Below are 17,651 nucleotides of genomic sequence, written 5' to 3'. Positions count from 1 at the left end.
TTGACACTTTACACACAAGGAACTAAAGTCCTTTCCACTCGACTCCTTCTACAGCTACAATAAAGTTAAGGTGAATGGTATTTGGTTCTAATCCAAAATTCCTTATGGAACAGTCGTTTAGTATAACTCATCATTTCTAGTAATTAAAAAAATGATAATTTTGTCAAAAACTACATAATAAGGATTTAAGTGGCAGTAATAAATAAATAAAAAAAATATCTGTTCTTCAAATCTTCTTGCCAATGACTCCTTCCAAGCTCCTAGCACACTGAATCTGGTGCACAGAGGGTACTCAATACCTACTCTCTCTCTTTTCTACAAAGTAGACTATAAATTTAAATACCATCCTGTGCTCTGTAAACTATAAAGATTCTCTAGTCAATCACAAATTCATTCTAATCCACTGCTTTCAATAGATTTTAATTTTGTACTTTTACTCTATTCTTTGGGTGCTTAAGATTCTCAGCTCTGATGTGAGAAATGGATTGTCATATGATTTCACATGAGATTAATAATAAAGTGTATGATATGGTGTAAGAAGACAAAAGGAAAACAAGACTACAGTAACATCATAATTTCATGTTTCAGAGATACAGAAGATAATTATGAATTTTTTTCAAGAAATAAAGTTCTACAAAATATTATCCAATGGTGTACACACACACACACACACACACACACGAGGTCTGTCCAGAAAGTATCCAGCTATGTAATATGAAAAATAGAGACATTTACTAAAGAAGATACAACATACAAGAAACATTGTACATAGGACAATAGCACCTCATTCCCCTTCAAAGTAGGCACCTTGGGACCTCACACAGTTCTCCCAGCGTCTCTTAACCAAATCCATACACATTCAATATTCTCAGGTATTCTGCTTTGTTGCAGGCCTTCCAAAATGTGGATCACTTTCAACAGATTCTCAACCATCTTTGAAATATTTGTGCCACACTTTTATTTGCGGTACATTCATTGCATCATCCCTGAAAGCCTTCTGAATCGTCTCGATAGTTTCGGCAGGGGAATGTTCAAGCTAAATGTAAAGTCTAATGCAGATTCATTGCTCTACTCACTCAGTCATTTTGAATGTGACAGCCACACAGTACACATGCTCACTCAACGGTGTCTATCGCCCCACTGACTAGTACAGTGACATCATCACTGTTCATGCATGCATATTACAGTCCACTCTCCTTGGCTGCCAGGCTACATCAATGTCGTTCAAACTGCTCTCATTATATTAACAATGGCTGGACACTTTCCGGACATCCCTCATATATGAAAAATGTGGTTAGCAATTTCTAAATGATAATCTATGGCTTAATAATGAATACAGATGCCCTATAATAAGCGATGCCCTGAAATTAAATTCATCTAAGCTTCCTTACTGTTCAACTTTGCACACTTAGTATTACCAGACAAGGTTTTCCTTTTTGCTCTTATGATATCAAATCAACCTTATGTCACATCAGTTTTTTTAAAATGACTAGTAAATGGGAAAATGTCATACACTTCTTGTAATAGACATCTGTAGTTTTGTATGCCCAGTATTCCTTTTTTTTTTTCTTTCCTTTGGAAATTGCACCTTCACTATCTCATGCAGGCTAAGTAGGACCATCAGTGTGTTTCATCCTACCCGGCCCAAGGGCAGCCAAACAACAATACTAGCCAAACAAATTAGAATCTCTTTTTCTTTCTGGAATTTGATTTTAAAATATAGAACATAAGGATGAGAAATAGGAGCTACTTATCTCAAAACTGGATCCCTGGAAATGTTCTGATTTATGTTCTTTCTGAGACCCAGTTAGTCAGGTTTTCCTTTAAATCTCTGACCCACTTCATATCCTTCCAGTAAAGTGTCTGTTTGCTCAAGAAAATCAGAGTTCATGTCTGTTTCTTGTACTCAAAGTTCCTTATAAGTGATATACATAGTTAATCAAGATTTCTACAAGACATTGGACATTGATTATCATGATATCTTAATAGGCAAGACAGATAAACATAGGCTTCATGACAAATAGCAATAGCTAACACATATTGGGGGCTCTACTATTTGCCAGGGTATTTGTTAGGTATTTACTTCACTGATTTGTTTAATTATCACATCTCTATTAGACAAGCATTACTCTTGTCTCAATTTTACAGATGAGGAAACTGAGGTACAAAAAGCACCAATTACTTGCACATGGTCATATATATAGCTAGTAAGTGATACAGCCAAGTCCTGAAGCCTGAATTTATGACTTTAGAGACCATGTTCTTTACCATGACATAATACTGCTTGACATGGAGCCATTGCTGGTACAACCCCTATACTCAATGACGAATGGATCTATTCTGGACTAGAGGGATATTTCTAGAACTGAGTTATCAGTCCTAGAGAATATTTGCATCATCAATTTGAATGAAGACATGCAATACTTTATTATTATTAGATCTGGGTATGATAAAGCCTGAAGGAATAGCTAATGGTACTGGGTGATACATTTTTAAAAGAATATTGTGTCCCACATAGGGCTGAATAAATGTTCACTTCCTTTAATCCATTTCAGAAATGCTGTGAGGCATTCATTCAATGAAGGATTGGACATCATGATTCCATGATCCTTTCCAAAATTATAATTCTATTATTCTTTTCATAAAGAAAACTCTGATATAATGCTTAATTTAAGCCTTTTATATATATAGTGGGAAAGATTTCTTCCTGAGAAAATGCTTATCATAGAATTTTATTTAATTCAGGCAAATCTGAAGTCATAACTATAATGGTATCAGCCTGAAAGTGCCATTCAGTTCACTTTGGGAGAAAAACTAAAATATTACACCATGTTCAATTAACTGACTTCTAACATGTGAAAATTTTATAATTTCAGCATGAAGGGGCACATAGTCATAAATTTATGATCACAACTGTGAGAGTACCTAATATAACAATACACTTGAGCAAATTAAACATTTTTAAGAAATATTTTCTCCATTAGATAAGTCCCCATTTGTAGCTCTGACTTGTGCAGTGCAGAGGCAGTATATGTAAGCAAAGTGTTTGTACCCCTGTAATATTCTGAAATGAAAAATAAATAAATAAATAAAAATTAGAAATTAAATTAAAAAATAAGTTCCAAGCAAGTCATTCAGAAATATGCTATGTACATGTACAGAGGGTTAAACAAGATCTGTGCATTGAAACATCTAAGGAAGGCAACAAGGTGGAGGTAGATTAGAGTTTCTAAAGTAAGTGGGATTTGAGATGGTAGAAGTATTGAAGAGTTGGTTGAAGTATAGTGTGTTCATTTATTTTGTACAAATAAAATAGACATGACAAAAATATTTAGCTAAATTATATTTTTAATATAGATAGATTCGAGCAGTTTCCAGATTCACATGTAAGGAGCTTGGACTTCACTACTCCATCCTAGCAGCAAGTACAAAGCTGAACAGACTGAAAAATCAGCGACTCTTCTTGGATTTGTAAGAAAAGTGCAAAGACAGGTCAAACCACTTCCCCTAAGATTGGAGAGACAGACAAATACAGGGAGTCACTGCTTACTGGAGCAGAGACTCAAAAACAGAAGCCACTGTAGAAACCAGCTTCAGGGTAGGAAAACCTTAACTGTAATTGCTGGGGGCACAGTGTGGACAATTGTAAGAGTTAAAAACTCTCGGAAGACCAGTTATGGGGGGCTCCCTCACTTATGTGAGTTTTACCTCCAGGAGCCCTACCAGGTTCTTGCAGGAAATATTAAAGAAGAATTCCCTTGTGCTTTCGGCAGGATGAGGGGAAAAGGAATCATTTTGGGATGTGGCAAAGCATTCCATTCTTAATAAAGCCTACCCTCAGGAGAAACTGGTTAACCAGAGTCTAACCTGCCCTGATATTATCAGAGCCTAACTGATCCTAGGGAAGGGTAATACATAACTATAGCCCATTCTAGCCATCCTGTCCCATGTAAAGGGGCAGAAAAAAACTCTGAGAAACACTTTCAAAGTTCACAGTCCAGAGACACAAGCTCATTAAAATACTGGGACCTCATCACAGTACTATAGAATGCTTCCCCTAGCCCTGAACCTCACATTACCAAAGGCCTATTTATAACAGGTTTTTTTTTTTAAAAAAATCAGGTAAGTCATGTCTGCATATCAAGAAAAATTTACAAGGCATACTGATAGGCAAAAAAGAAAACACACACACACACACACACACACACACAAAGAGAAAGAGGAAACATCAGAATCAAAGATGGCAGGTGTGTTAGAATTATGAGACCAAGAATTTAAAACAACTATGATTAATATCCAAAGTGTTCTAATGGGTAAAATAGATAGCATGCAAGAACATTAAGCAAAGAGATGGAAATCCTATGAACGAACAAAAGAAAATGCTAGAGAACAAAAACACTGTAACAGAAGTTAAGAATGTCTTTGATGGGCTTATTAGTACATTGTACATGACTTAGGGAAGGATATCTGATTTTGAAGACATCAATATAAACCCCCAAAGCTAAAAAGAAAAAAAGATAAAAACTGCAAATAAACCAGAACAGAATACCCAAGGACTATGGGGAAACTACAAAATTTGGAACATATATATAATGGGAATAGTAAAAGGAGAAGGAAAAGGGAAGGAAAATGATAGGCTCTTTTGGTTTTAAGATTACAAATGCAACTTACCTAATTTTCAGCAGGTCTTTCCAATCACTGCCTTTTCCACTTTGACTTTAAACTTTCTGATATCTAAACCAAGCATTAGGTAAGCTATGGCCCATGGACCAAATCCGACCCTCTGCCTGTTTTTGTAAATAAACTTTGTTGAAACAGCACTACTTTTGTGCTATAGTAGCAGAGTTGAGTAGTTGTGACAGAGATTGGCTCACAAAACCTAAAATATTTATTGTCTGGACCTTTACAGAAAAGTTTTGCTGGCCCTTGGTCTAAACCATTAAAAATGATCTGTCTAAAATGATTAACCTTGGAATAATAGCTTAGGCTGATAAAATACAAGATGGTAATCTTATAGTACCAGAAAATTATAATTTTTTTTTAAAAAAGGATGGAAACATATCAAAAGGCCAAAAGGAGGCAACTTGAAAGAGTTCCCAATGGATAAACCTGGAAAAAATTGGATCAACAAAGTAAATAACATTAGTACAAGATTGTGAAGCAAAAAATAAAATAAAAATCCATGAATCCATACCAATACAAATAAATAATTGAATCCATAAATAAATATTGGAAAACAGAAAAATATCCTTAATGAATAAATGCAATTAATAAATGTGGAAGGAATGAAGAAAATAAAAAATCACAATTGATCACCAGAATATAAATTGCCATAAGCAAGATCAACTGATGGATACTAAAATTAGTGGGGGATATTTTAAGGAGAAACACGGTATTTTCATAGCCTCAAAAAATCTTCCCCCATCATAAATATATACAATTATTGTCAATTAAAAATAAAAGAAAGCAAAAAGAAGTAAAAATAAAAATTTTAAAAATATCATCCCCTGAATTTTTAATAGTTACCATGGTGGATTTTAACATAAGTCCACAATTTCTTTGATACTCCTCTTCCAAGAATGGAGCTTAATTTCCCTCTCCTTGCTAATGGGCTGTACTTGGTGACTCACTTCGAAAGAGTAAAATATGAAATGGAAAAATCGTAACTTTAAAATGGAGAAACTTGGCAGACATCACCTTAAACAAGTGATCAAAGTTAACATGAATAGTGATGTCACGTTGATACCAAGTAATACCTGATAGGATGCAATAAGAAAGGTAATTTACCTCTGTGGTATTCTTCCTAAAGATCTCTAACACCTGTCTAATCCTGAGAAAAACATCAAACAAACCCAGGTAGAGGAATGTGTCACAAAATAACTGACCACTGTATTTAAAACTGTCAAGATCATAGAAAATAAGGAAAGACTGAGGAAATGCCAAAGGTTGAAGGAGAATAAAGAGAAAAAAATGACTAAATGTAATATATGGTATTCTGTATGCATTGGGTCCTGGAAAAGAAAAATGGAAATCAGTAGAAACACTTGTCAATAGAGTTTAGAGTTTCATTGATAATAATGTACCAATGTTGGTTTATAAAATGTATCATGGTAATTTAAGATGTGAAGATTAGGGGAAACTGGATGAAGGGTATATGGGATCTCTCTGTACTATCTTTGCAACTCTTCTATAAATCTAAAATCACTTCAAAGTAAAAAGTTTAGTAACAAAAGCAAAAATGACCTGCTATGAAATTTCAGTAGATACATACAAACAACACACACACACAAGCTGTAACACGTCTTCCCCCTTAACTCAATTTTCACACTAATGTACTGCAAGTGAGCAAAAGAGGATGATTTAGGAAAAAAAATTAGCATCAAATATCTTTTTGCATACTTAACACTAGGCTATATTGGGAACTGGTATAATGATCACTGCATTAGCTTAAAAGCTTGAGTATACAATAATCATTCCCTTATAATCATCTCTTTTATGTGATAGTAAAGTATATTTTGAATAGCCCTATTATAAGTTCTCCTACATATTTTATTTTATAAAAAAATCATCATCCTGTGCTCTGTGCCCAATGTTTTCCAGAATGTGTTCTTCCACTTCAAAAGTGTTCCTTGTTCATCTAGTTCAGAAAATGTTCTATTAGAGATGTCAAACTGGTTTCTTTACCATAGGACTTCTTGGAAGTTTTAATATGTTAATGTACTTTATGGATTTTATACAGCATATATAGAATGAAGTTTGTCAAATTTCTTTGACCATAGGCAATTTTGCATTGAGTATCTCATGGGGTTTATGCAGAAAAAAACAACTCAGCCTTTCCTTTAAATGTCATAGTTACATCTTTATTGGTTTATAGTAATATTAGTTACCATTTTTCAGGCCTTAATATGTGCCATTTTAGGTACTTTCTGTCATCTAATCTTCAAAACAACTCTGTGAATTAGGCATTAAAGAAAGATAATTTATTTGTTCAAAGCCAGTAAAAATGTTGTTAAAGGGGTATGATAGGAATCAAATTCTAGTTAATTTGACTACAAAGCCCACATCTTCAACTGGTAAGCTATAGTACCTCCACAAACTAATGTGGTGCTTTCCTGAATATTATGGACTAATTATATAGCTATTTCTTTATAGACAGTAATACTTATTTTGGCGTTTCCATAGGGCCACATTCTATCACAACCTAAACGACTCCTTGATAGGACCTTCTAGAAATCTTTCTGTTAACTCTTTTTAAATTTCTCGGCTATTGTCTAGAACATAAACAGTAACTAAAAATAAAGCTAAGTGTAGAAATAATTCTTATGCATTTGTTCATCTGAAGCCAATAGGATAGTTGTGTATACAGAGAAGGCTGTTATTAGAAATTCTCAAGGAAGTGATATCGATGTTTCACTTAGTATAAGCTTAAAACCATTGCATTTCTCGGAAGCAAGTACAAGTATTCCTACACATTTCCCAAGCATAAGAAAACTAGAAAATTGGTGCTTTTAATATATGGAATATACTGTAGTGCATTAAAAGCTACAAGAGATAAACAAGCATCAAAGTAGAGAAATTATCTGATTTTTAGTCAATTTTCATTGCTATAACACCAGCACTTAGAACAGAATCTGATAACATTAAGCATACAATATTGCTGAATGAATGAATGCAAGGAAACTATCATCAGAGCTAATAGACAACCTACAGAATGGAAGAAAATATTCACATGCTACACATCTGATAAAGGGCTGATAACTAGAATCTATTTAGAACTCAGGAAAATCAGCAAGAAAAAATCAAACAACCCTATCAAAAAGTGGGCAAAGGACATGAACATAATTTTTTCAAAAGAAGACAGAAGAATGGCCAACAAACATATGAAAAAATGTTCAACGTCTCTAATCATCAGGGAAATGCAAATCAAAACCACAATGAGATATCACTTAACTCAAGTGAGAATGACTTTTATCAAAAAATTCCAAAACAACAAAAGTTGGCATGGATGCGGAGAGATGGGAACACTCTTACACTGCTGGTGAGACTGCAAACTAGTGCAACCTCCATGGAAATTAATATGAAAATAACTCAAAGAACGCAAAGTAGCACTACCACTTGATTCAGCAATTCCACTACTGGGTATTTACCCAAAGGAAAAAAAAAGACATTCTATAAAAAAAATTTACATTTGGATGTTCATAGTAGCAAAATTCACAATTGCAAAGATGTGGAAACAACCTAAGTGCTCATAAATCCATGAGTGGATTAATAAAATATGGTATTTTTATACCATGTAGTACTATTCAGCCATAAAAAATGGTGAACTAATACCTCTTGTATTATCCTGAATGGAGCTAGAGCCCATTCTTCTAAGTGAAATATCATGAGAATGGAAAAACAAGCACCACATATATTCACCATTAAATTGGTACTAATTGATCAACACTTATGTGAATGTATGAAAGTAACATTCATAGGTTGTGGGGCAGGTGGGAGGGGGAAGGAAGAGGTGGGTAAACTCACACCAAATGGGTATGCTACATGATGTCTGGGGTTTGGGCATGCTTGTAGCTCTGACTTAGGTAGTGCAAAGGTAATATATGTAACCAAAGCATTTGTATCCCCATAATATTCTGAAATTTAAAAAAATGAATGCATGATAGAAATAATCTGAAGAAGTCCTAATTAATTAACATATTAAAACTCAAATTCCTCAGACCTAAATACATTCTAAATAAGCAATTTTTGTTTGTTGATTTCTATTTTTGTTTTGTTTTGCTTTGTTTGGAGTGAAGAAAGTGAAATAATACAAGAATATTCTTTCTCCTCACTCAGAATTATAGAAGCAAAAGGGATCTTGAAGATCATTTTATTAAACACTTCACCTTAAGAAAATGAAGCTCAGTTTTAAGAGATAAAATGTGTCAAGATTATCCAGGAATAATCATAATCAGTCGTTGCTTTCTTTCCACCTCCAAATTCTAAATCAAATAGCTCTCCTTTGTCTTTTCAAAACACCCCATGCGTATTTCTAACTGTATTATCTTTTACTGAATTTATTTAATATAGTGTCCATTTACTTGATTGTAACTTCTTTGAAAAGAGGAATCTCTTTTGATTCACATTTGCATTCATACACATACACCATGCTTGGTACATTTCAACAAATTCTTATTAACTGAACAAAATTATTAAATGGAAAATACAGGCTTGACCTAGATTTTATGACTATGGCTCCTTCCACAATATTATTCTGCCACTTCTCCAGTTCCCTTTTTATATCTATTGAAAATAAAACTGCATAACCTATGTGGAAATTGCTTTTCTACAAAAATAGTTCTGTAGAAACTATAGAAAGTACTGCAGTCAAATTAAGGAATATTTTGGTTAGGTATTATAATAAATGATAGCTGTTCAGAGAAACTCAATTGCTAATTTTTTGTTACTAACAGTCATAGTCGTGCCCTGGGCAAAGTTATGAAAAGGCTTACTACCACTACTGGGCATAATAAACCAGCATTTCCATTATATTAATGTAGCCTTTTTCTATCAACAAGTAAAGTATTTTGAAGCAGAATTGGTGTATTATGTAGATTATTTAATATTCACAGCCTATGAATATATAGATTAAGCAGCAAATTAGTATTTGCCTTTGGAGAGTATGAATATTGCATCAAGGTCCTATAGGTTTCTCTTTATTTTATTCAGCTTCCCTCATTCCTGACTTTTGGTAGCCCTGTATGCATCACTGTCACTTTTACATTAGTGCTGCTAACATGAGCATTTATGCTAATTCAGTCTATGTGCCAAAGTCATTACTGTTAGCTTCTGAACTGAGGATTAAACCTCATAAAGTCAGCTGACTGTGTAGAATATTTCAGTATATCACTGTCAATGATTCTTAAAGACTATTGCCCCCCTTAGTGCATTGATTAACTCAAGATGTAGGGGGATATTTTCATTTACATAATAGGTGAAAATGTACCCTTACAATCCTCTTGAGCACATCAATCAAAATGTATGATACCTTCCATAGGCTGTTGTTCCTCTAGTTGTTCATATCTAATAAAATATATCTAGTATATATTTGATACAATTATGTACCACATAACAACAACCTTTTGATCAGCAACAAATTGTATATATGAAGGTGGTCCCATAATATTTTAATATCATATTTTTACTGGACCTTCTCTATGTTTAGATATGTTTAGATAGCACAAATACTTACCATTATGTTATAATTGCCTACAGTATTCAGTACAGTAACATGATGTATAGGTTTGTAGCCTAGGAGCAATAGGTTATACCATATAGCCTAGGTGTATAGTAGGCTATACCATCTAGGTTTGTGTAAGTACAGTCTATGATGTTCACACAAAGACAAAATCACCTAATGATGCATTTCTCAGAATGTATCCCCATCATTAAGCAACGCATGACTATATTTGATATGTGTTCAATAGCTATAAACCTTGCATAGCTATAAACCTCTTGATGGCTTATAAAACTTGGAGATATCAGATACTCCTTTATTTTGTAAAATTCAGAGGTAATAAAAGATTTGGAATGTGAAAGGTATTTACCTACATATGTAGGTACTTTTGCTGTATTTTTCATTTCTTCAATGTGTGCTATATGAATTTTGTGGGAAGTCACACACGTGTAATAAACATATAGCTCCTTTGTCCTTAAAATGAGATTTGCTAATAAAATTTCTATTTAAACTATTTAACATATACATTTTAAACACTTACCTGTATCTTATTTATACATATTTTCGTTGAAAAAGAAAAAGTAACATTAAACCACGTTTATGCTCCTAACTAGCACAAATTTAACATGTTAGGCAGTAAGAAATGACTGAAGATTAATTATATACTTTGAGAGTAATTTGTTTCTACTGGTGTAAAAAATTATATTGGACTTTAATTTCAGCATACATCATTTTACTATTACTTTTTTTTATTTTATTTCAGCTTATTATGGGGGTACAAGTTCAGGTTATATATATTGCCCATGTCTCGCCCATCCCCCTGAGTCAGAACTTCAAGCATGTCCATTCCCCAGACAGTGCGCATTGCACTCATCATGTAGTTACACCCCCATCCCCTCCCCCCACCCCCCATCCCCCGGAGTCAGAATATTCAAGCCTGACCATTCCCCAGATGGTGCGCAACGCACTCATCGTGTAGGTATACACCCATCCCCTCTCCCCACCCCCCACCTCAGTAGCAATAGTATTGTGCTATTTTGTTTTTAAACTCGTCTTTGGAAAAATTGGTTCAGTATCGGCAGAAAAAATATCCATATTAGTATGGATAAAAATATTAAGAGAATTCTGATAGTAAAGTAGGCTTAAAGTTTAAGACAAAAGGAAAATGTTTTTATCTATTCAAATCGATGAAATGACACATTGAGGTCAATACTAAGTGCCAGATATAGTGCCATAGGTTTTATGGAGATCAAATCACTTAGTATATTAATATATAAACTAGTATCTTTATTTCAGAAGTTACGAATCTTAGTCTTTGATGCTGAAAGTGATCTGCCCAAGATTATTCTGCTAGCAAATGGTATAGTGATGTTTTACTGCAGGTAGTTTTGTTCCCGAGGCTTGCTTTTATCCACAACAATATACTGCCTTCCAGATGTAGGAAGACTTTCATTTATTGAATACTGCGAAAGGAAGTAAGACAACTGAAGGAAAAAATTGTGTTTAACAAGTGTGCTACCACTAGTCATAAAGACAACATATCAGCTTGTATTCCCATAGCCAATTGCCCTAAAGTTAATTATTTGACTAACAGGAACAATTAATTAATAGGAACAGTTTTTTCACTATGGGGTCAATTATGTGAGAAGTGGCATTTTAAAAAAAGAGTTGAATTAATGTAGTTTTTACTTAACCATTTTAAAAACTAATTCTTTCCTTTTCCAAAATGTACTTTAAATTTTTTATTAGAATTCATTTAAAAGACTGACAAAGTGGAAAAAAGCATTTAATGGACAATACTGGTGGAATTACTTCATGAAAAAATATCCAAAGACACCCTACTTTTTTGTATGTCTGTTAGGCTAAGTGCTTATCCTTTGGGGCACTGCACAAACCTCAACTTTTCTATAAATGGCTCCCTGACCCTCTTAGAGAGTGTTTGTGAGTCTTTCCTTTTATTTCAACCAATTTGTTCACACTTTCCATGCCAATTTACACATTGCACTGAAATTGTATTTTCAAATTTACCTCACTGAGTGAACTGTGCATTGTATGGAGTGAAAATTGGTTTATTGATCTCTGTATTTCCACCACTAAAAACAAGGCTGAACACATATGAAGTGCTTAATTATGGCTTAATGAAGAGATAGAAAGTACATTTGTTGAATTCAGAGTCACCTTTCAACTATGGTATTTGAATCTGAAAAAAATAAGTTTTTAAAAAATATATCTGGACTCCAAGAAAATGGAGTCACTTTCAAATGAATGGTCCTAAAAGCCTCAACAAAAATGCCAGTTTCTATAAAAATTCAGATACTGTAACATGTGGCCAAGATATTGATCTCCACATAATCCATTCCCAAACACATACCAAAATTAGATTTTGGTAAAAAGAAAATGTCAGAAAGCAGAGCATTTATTTGTGATTTACTTTTTAAGTTCTGAATATGGTAACGCTTCATGTTTAAATATTTGAAATTTGCTTTAAGAACATACTAACAACCTGTTAGTTTCATTATTGAATGTTTCCTCTAGAATAATCCTTGGTGTGCCAAAAGAGTTCTGTGTACAGTTGCCTTTGTTATTATTAATTTATCATAACTTATTCTCAAGTAGTTTGGTCTGTAGCTACATTTTGTGGTGTGCCACTAAACTGCAACAATCTCTAAGTATACTCTTAAGCATAATAGTAGGTAATGACAATGCTGGCTTGGCAATGAAGAAGAAAAACATTCTACTCCATGTTTGACTACTTTATCTGCATATTTTCTTATAATTATGGAACAAATCAACAACCAAGTCACTAACCCATACTCAGAATAAATTCCATCTTTATTATTATTATTATTTTTATTTCAGCATATTGTTGGGGTATAAATGTTTAGATTATGTATATTGCCCTTGCCCCTCCCCCCAGTCAGAGCTTCAAGCATGTCCATCCCCCAGATGGTGCACATCACACTCATTATGTATGTACATACCTATCCCCACCTCTCCCCTCCCATCTGCCCAACGCCCGATGAATGTTATTTCTATATGTGCACTTAGGTGTTGATCAGTTAAAACCAATTTGATTATGAGTACATATGGCACTTATTTTTCCATTCTTGGGATACTTCACTTAGTAGGATGGGTTCCAGCTCTATCCAGGATAATACAAGAGGTGCTATATCACCACTGTTTCTTGTAGCTGAATAGTACTCCATGGTATACATATACCATATTTTATTAATCCACTCATATATTGATGGGCACTTGGGTTGGTTCCACATCTTTGCAATTGTGAATTGTGCTGCTATAAACATTCTAGTGCAGATGTCTTTATTATAGAATGTCTTTTGTTCTTTCGGGTAGATGCCCAGAATGGGATTGCTGGATCAAATGGAAGATCTACTTGTATCAGTTTAAGGTATCTCCATATTACTTTCCACAGAGGTTGCACTAGTTTGCAGTCCCACCAGCAGTGTCTGAGTGTTCCTATCTCTCTGCAGCCACACCAGCATTTATTGTTTTGGGACTTTTTGATAAAGGCCATTCTCACTGAGGATAAGTGGTATCTCATTGTGGTTTTGATTTGCATTTCCCTGATGATTAGAGATGTTGAGTATTCTTTCATATGTTTGTTGGCCATTCTTCTGTCTTCTTTTAAAAAGTTTCTGTTCATATCCTTTGCCCATTTTTTGATAGGGTTGTTTGATTTTTTCTTGCTGATTTTCCTGAGTTCTAAATAGATCAGCCCTTTATCGGATGTGTAGCATGCTAATATTTTCTCCCATTCTGAAGGTTGTCTGTTTGCTCTCATGATCATTTCCTTGGCTGTGCAGAAGCTTTTTCTTTTCTTTCAGCATATTATTGGGACACAAAAGTTTAGGTTAAATATATTGCCCTTCCTCCACCCCCCACCACCCGAGTCAGAGCTTCAAGCATGTCCATCCATAGATGGTGAATATTGCACTCATTATGTATGTATACACCCATCCCCTCCCCCTCCCCACGTCTGCCCGACACCCGATTAATGTTATTCCTAAATGTGCTCTTAGGTGATGATCAATGAAACCAATTTGATGGTGAGTGCATGTGGTGCTTATTTTTCCATTCTTGGGATACTTCACTTAGTAGAATGGGTTCTAGCTCTATCCAGGAAAACGTAAGAGATGCTATATCCCCATTATTTCTTATAGCTGAGTAGTACTCCATGGTATACATATACCACATTTTATTAATCCACTCAAGTATTGATGGGCACTTGGGTTGTTTCCACATCTTTGCAATTGTGAATTGTGCTGCTATAAACATTCGGGTGCAGATATCTTTGTTATAGTATGTCTTTTGTTCTTTTGAGTAGATGCCCAATAATGGGATTGCTGGATCAAATGGTAGGTTTCCTTGTATCTGTTTAAGATATCTCCATATTGCTTTCCACAGAGGTTGCACTAGTTTGCAGTCCCACCAGCAGTGTATGAGTGTTCCTGTCTCTCCACATCCACGCCAACATTTGTTGTTATGGGACCTTTTGATAAAGGCCATTCTCACTGGAGTTAAGTGATATCTCACTGTGGTTTTGATTTGCATTTCCCTGATGATTAGAGATGTTGAGCATTTTTTCATGTTTGTTGGCCATTCTTCTGTCTTCTTTTGAAAAATTTCTATTCATGTCCTTTGCTCACTTTTTGATAGGGTTGTTTGATTTTTTTCTTGCTGATTTTGCTGAGTCCTAAATAGATTCTAGTTATCAGTCCTTTATCGGATGTGTAGCATGCGAAAATTTTTTCCCATTCTGTAGGTTGTCTGTTTGCTCTCATGACAGTTTCTTTGGCTGTGCAGAAGCTTTTTAATTTAATCAGGTCCCATTTATTTATTTTTGTTGTTGCTGTGGTTGCCTTTGGGGTCTTCTTCCTAAATTCGTTGTCTAGGCCAATGTCTAGAAGAGTATTTCCAACGTTTTCTTCAAGAATTCTTATAGTTTCACGCCTTAGGTTTAAGTCTGTTATCCACTGAGTTGATTTTTGTGAGAGGTGAGAGGTGCGGATCCTGTTTGAGTCTTCTACATGTGGCTATTCAGTTTTCCCAGGGAGAACTATGAAACACTGAGGAAAGAAATAGCAAAGGACGTAAACAGGTGAAAATCCATCTTTATTTTTCATAAATATCTTAGTACCTATCAAAGTGTTTTATTTTCATAAAGTAGGAATGGCTAAATTATTTATAATCCTTCTTTGAAAATAAAACAAGTAACTAGACATCCTTCTATGTCTCCTCAAAGCAAATTATAATTTTAGGAATTTGTTCCTACCCATCTCCTTCTCACAAGAATTTCATATTCAATCTCACAATACAGCGTCAGTGTTCCAATATAGGGCACTATCCCTTCTAAGTAGGAGATTACTGTCCAAGCAAAAAATTACGGATATTTAAATTGGAAATTAATTGTTTATGATGTGACACTATGTTTATCAGTATTTAGGTTTAAATATTTGAAAGATTTTAATTTTTTCCAAAAGAAATTTATTAAAATGAAATTAGTGACCAGATTCCAACTCTTGTCAGTTTTGCCAGATGAGATGACTTCCATCTGTTGACGAGGAATTAAAATTCCCAGGAAAAGATCTAATGCTTTATAAAAAACACTCAATATTGCTTATTTCACAATAAGATTTTAAAAATTATATTTATGGGGTACTTCTGGTAGTAATAATACTAACAAATGCCTTTTAAAATACAATTTCACTAATAGCTAATGAAATTCATAGGACTGTCTTATAAATTTCATACTGGAATAGTATGAAAAAAAACTATCACCATATGGTTTTAACATGAAGTGTTCAATAAGAATACTAAGTGAGACATATCTCAAATTTTACATACTATTACATTTCCTTTCTCAGCCTATGAACTAATGTCTGAAATTATTCATGGGCATAACCACTTTAGAACACATTTTGGTTTCTTAAATATGACATTTTCTGCTGAAATAAGTTTAGTCTTATTAAAAATGGATTAATGTAAAATGGAATAGATGGACATTCTTTAATACCCATAAGAAGAAAACATTTTTTTGTTGCTCAAGGAGACCTTTAAATAGGACAGAAGAAGGCGGAGTGAAAACAAAGTGAATAAAAATAAAGCTATTTAGGTCTAAGATTTACAAGGTCATCCTTTTCCAAAAATGTATCAATTTGTGTTTTCAAAAAGTTTTCATTACTTTAATATTAAGTAACTTTATAAGTAATGTTTATTCTATCATAAAGACTATTACAAATATATGCTTTTTCATAAGTATTTCATCTTTGGCAGCCTGCTGTGTTTTTCTGGCCTTCTAATTAATGAGCTTTTTTTTACCTTGTGATTATCTAATTTTCCCTTAATTGCTTTATAGTGATAAAGTTCATCCTGCATTCTTTCCCCATAAGGATGAGGGTTTTTTTAATGCAACCAATCTTCATCTTGTAGAGCTGAAAATAATACATTTTATTAGGATGCTTTCTCTCCCTCTGAGATTTAGAAGATTACAATTTCACTTGAATGTTGAAAAGGTTATTATAAGCCTCCCATATCCAGTTTTTCATCACTTACTGAATGTCATACATAAACTTTATTTGGAAAAGAACATTTTCCAGGAAAAAGAAGGCAATGTAAAACAATATTATACCAACTCTATTTCCCTTTTATAAACTTTTGATATGAGATCTCTTTCATGCTCACTGTTTCACCTATTTTCTACAACTTACTTTTACTACTTGCACAACTCATCAACAAGTACACATAATCTGAGCTATTAATTAAAAAGTATAATAACTAAAGAAATCTTTAAATGTTTATTTTTATTATGTCCATCTTTTTTTAATAAGAATCTGTGCATTAAAGGCACATTTTCAATCATAACAAAACTTCTTTTATGTTTGATACCAAATACATTCCTGGGACAAATATTTGGATATTAAGCATAAAGCTGTAGTAATCATGTAAATCAATATGTACATTTTAACCTGGTTACCATTTAGACTCAGAACAATTATTTTGACCTAATTTTCTTATCATGGCTTTACTGTATCTAAAAGTAAAAAAAAAAAAAAAAAAAAAAAAAGCAGTATGGCCCGATAAGTAATGGCTCTACATACAAGAGCTTTATTCTTAAGACATCTATCTCAATTTTACTATCAGAATGAAAAAAGTTTGTAAGATTATTCCCTTTACTGAACTTTTCAATCACTTTAATACCTATAAGAGAAAACACTAATCTTCATTCTTCTTACAGATAATTCAAGAATATTGGATATTCTCAATCTGTTATCTTTGTGATTTAATATTAATTCACCTGGTATAAGAAGCCAACATGAAGATGGATCAATAATCACTCAGCTATGTAACTAACTGATGTCCTCTCAACATTTGTGGTAAAATAAAAACTGAAGTACCATATTCTGAGCTTCCAAAT

Source organism: Eulemur rufifrons, chromosome 30 (genome assembly GCF_041146395.1).
Source record: "Eulemur rufifrons isolate Redbay chromosome 30, OSU_ERuf_1, whole genome shotgun sequence".
Lineage (NCBI taxonomy): Eukaryota > Metazoa > Chordata > Mammalia > Primates > Lemuridae > Eulemur > Eulemur rufifrons.
The sequence above is the reverse complement of the archived record's forward strand: the minus strand, read 5'-3'. Positions refer to the sequence as shown.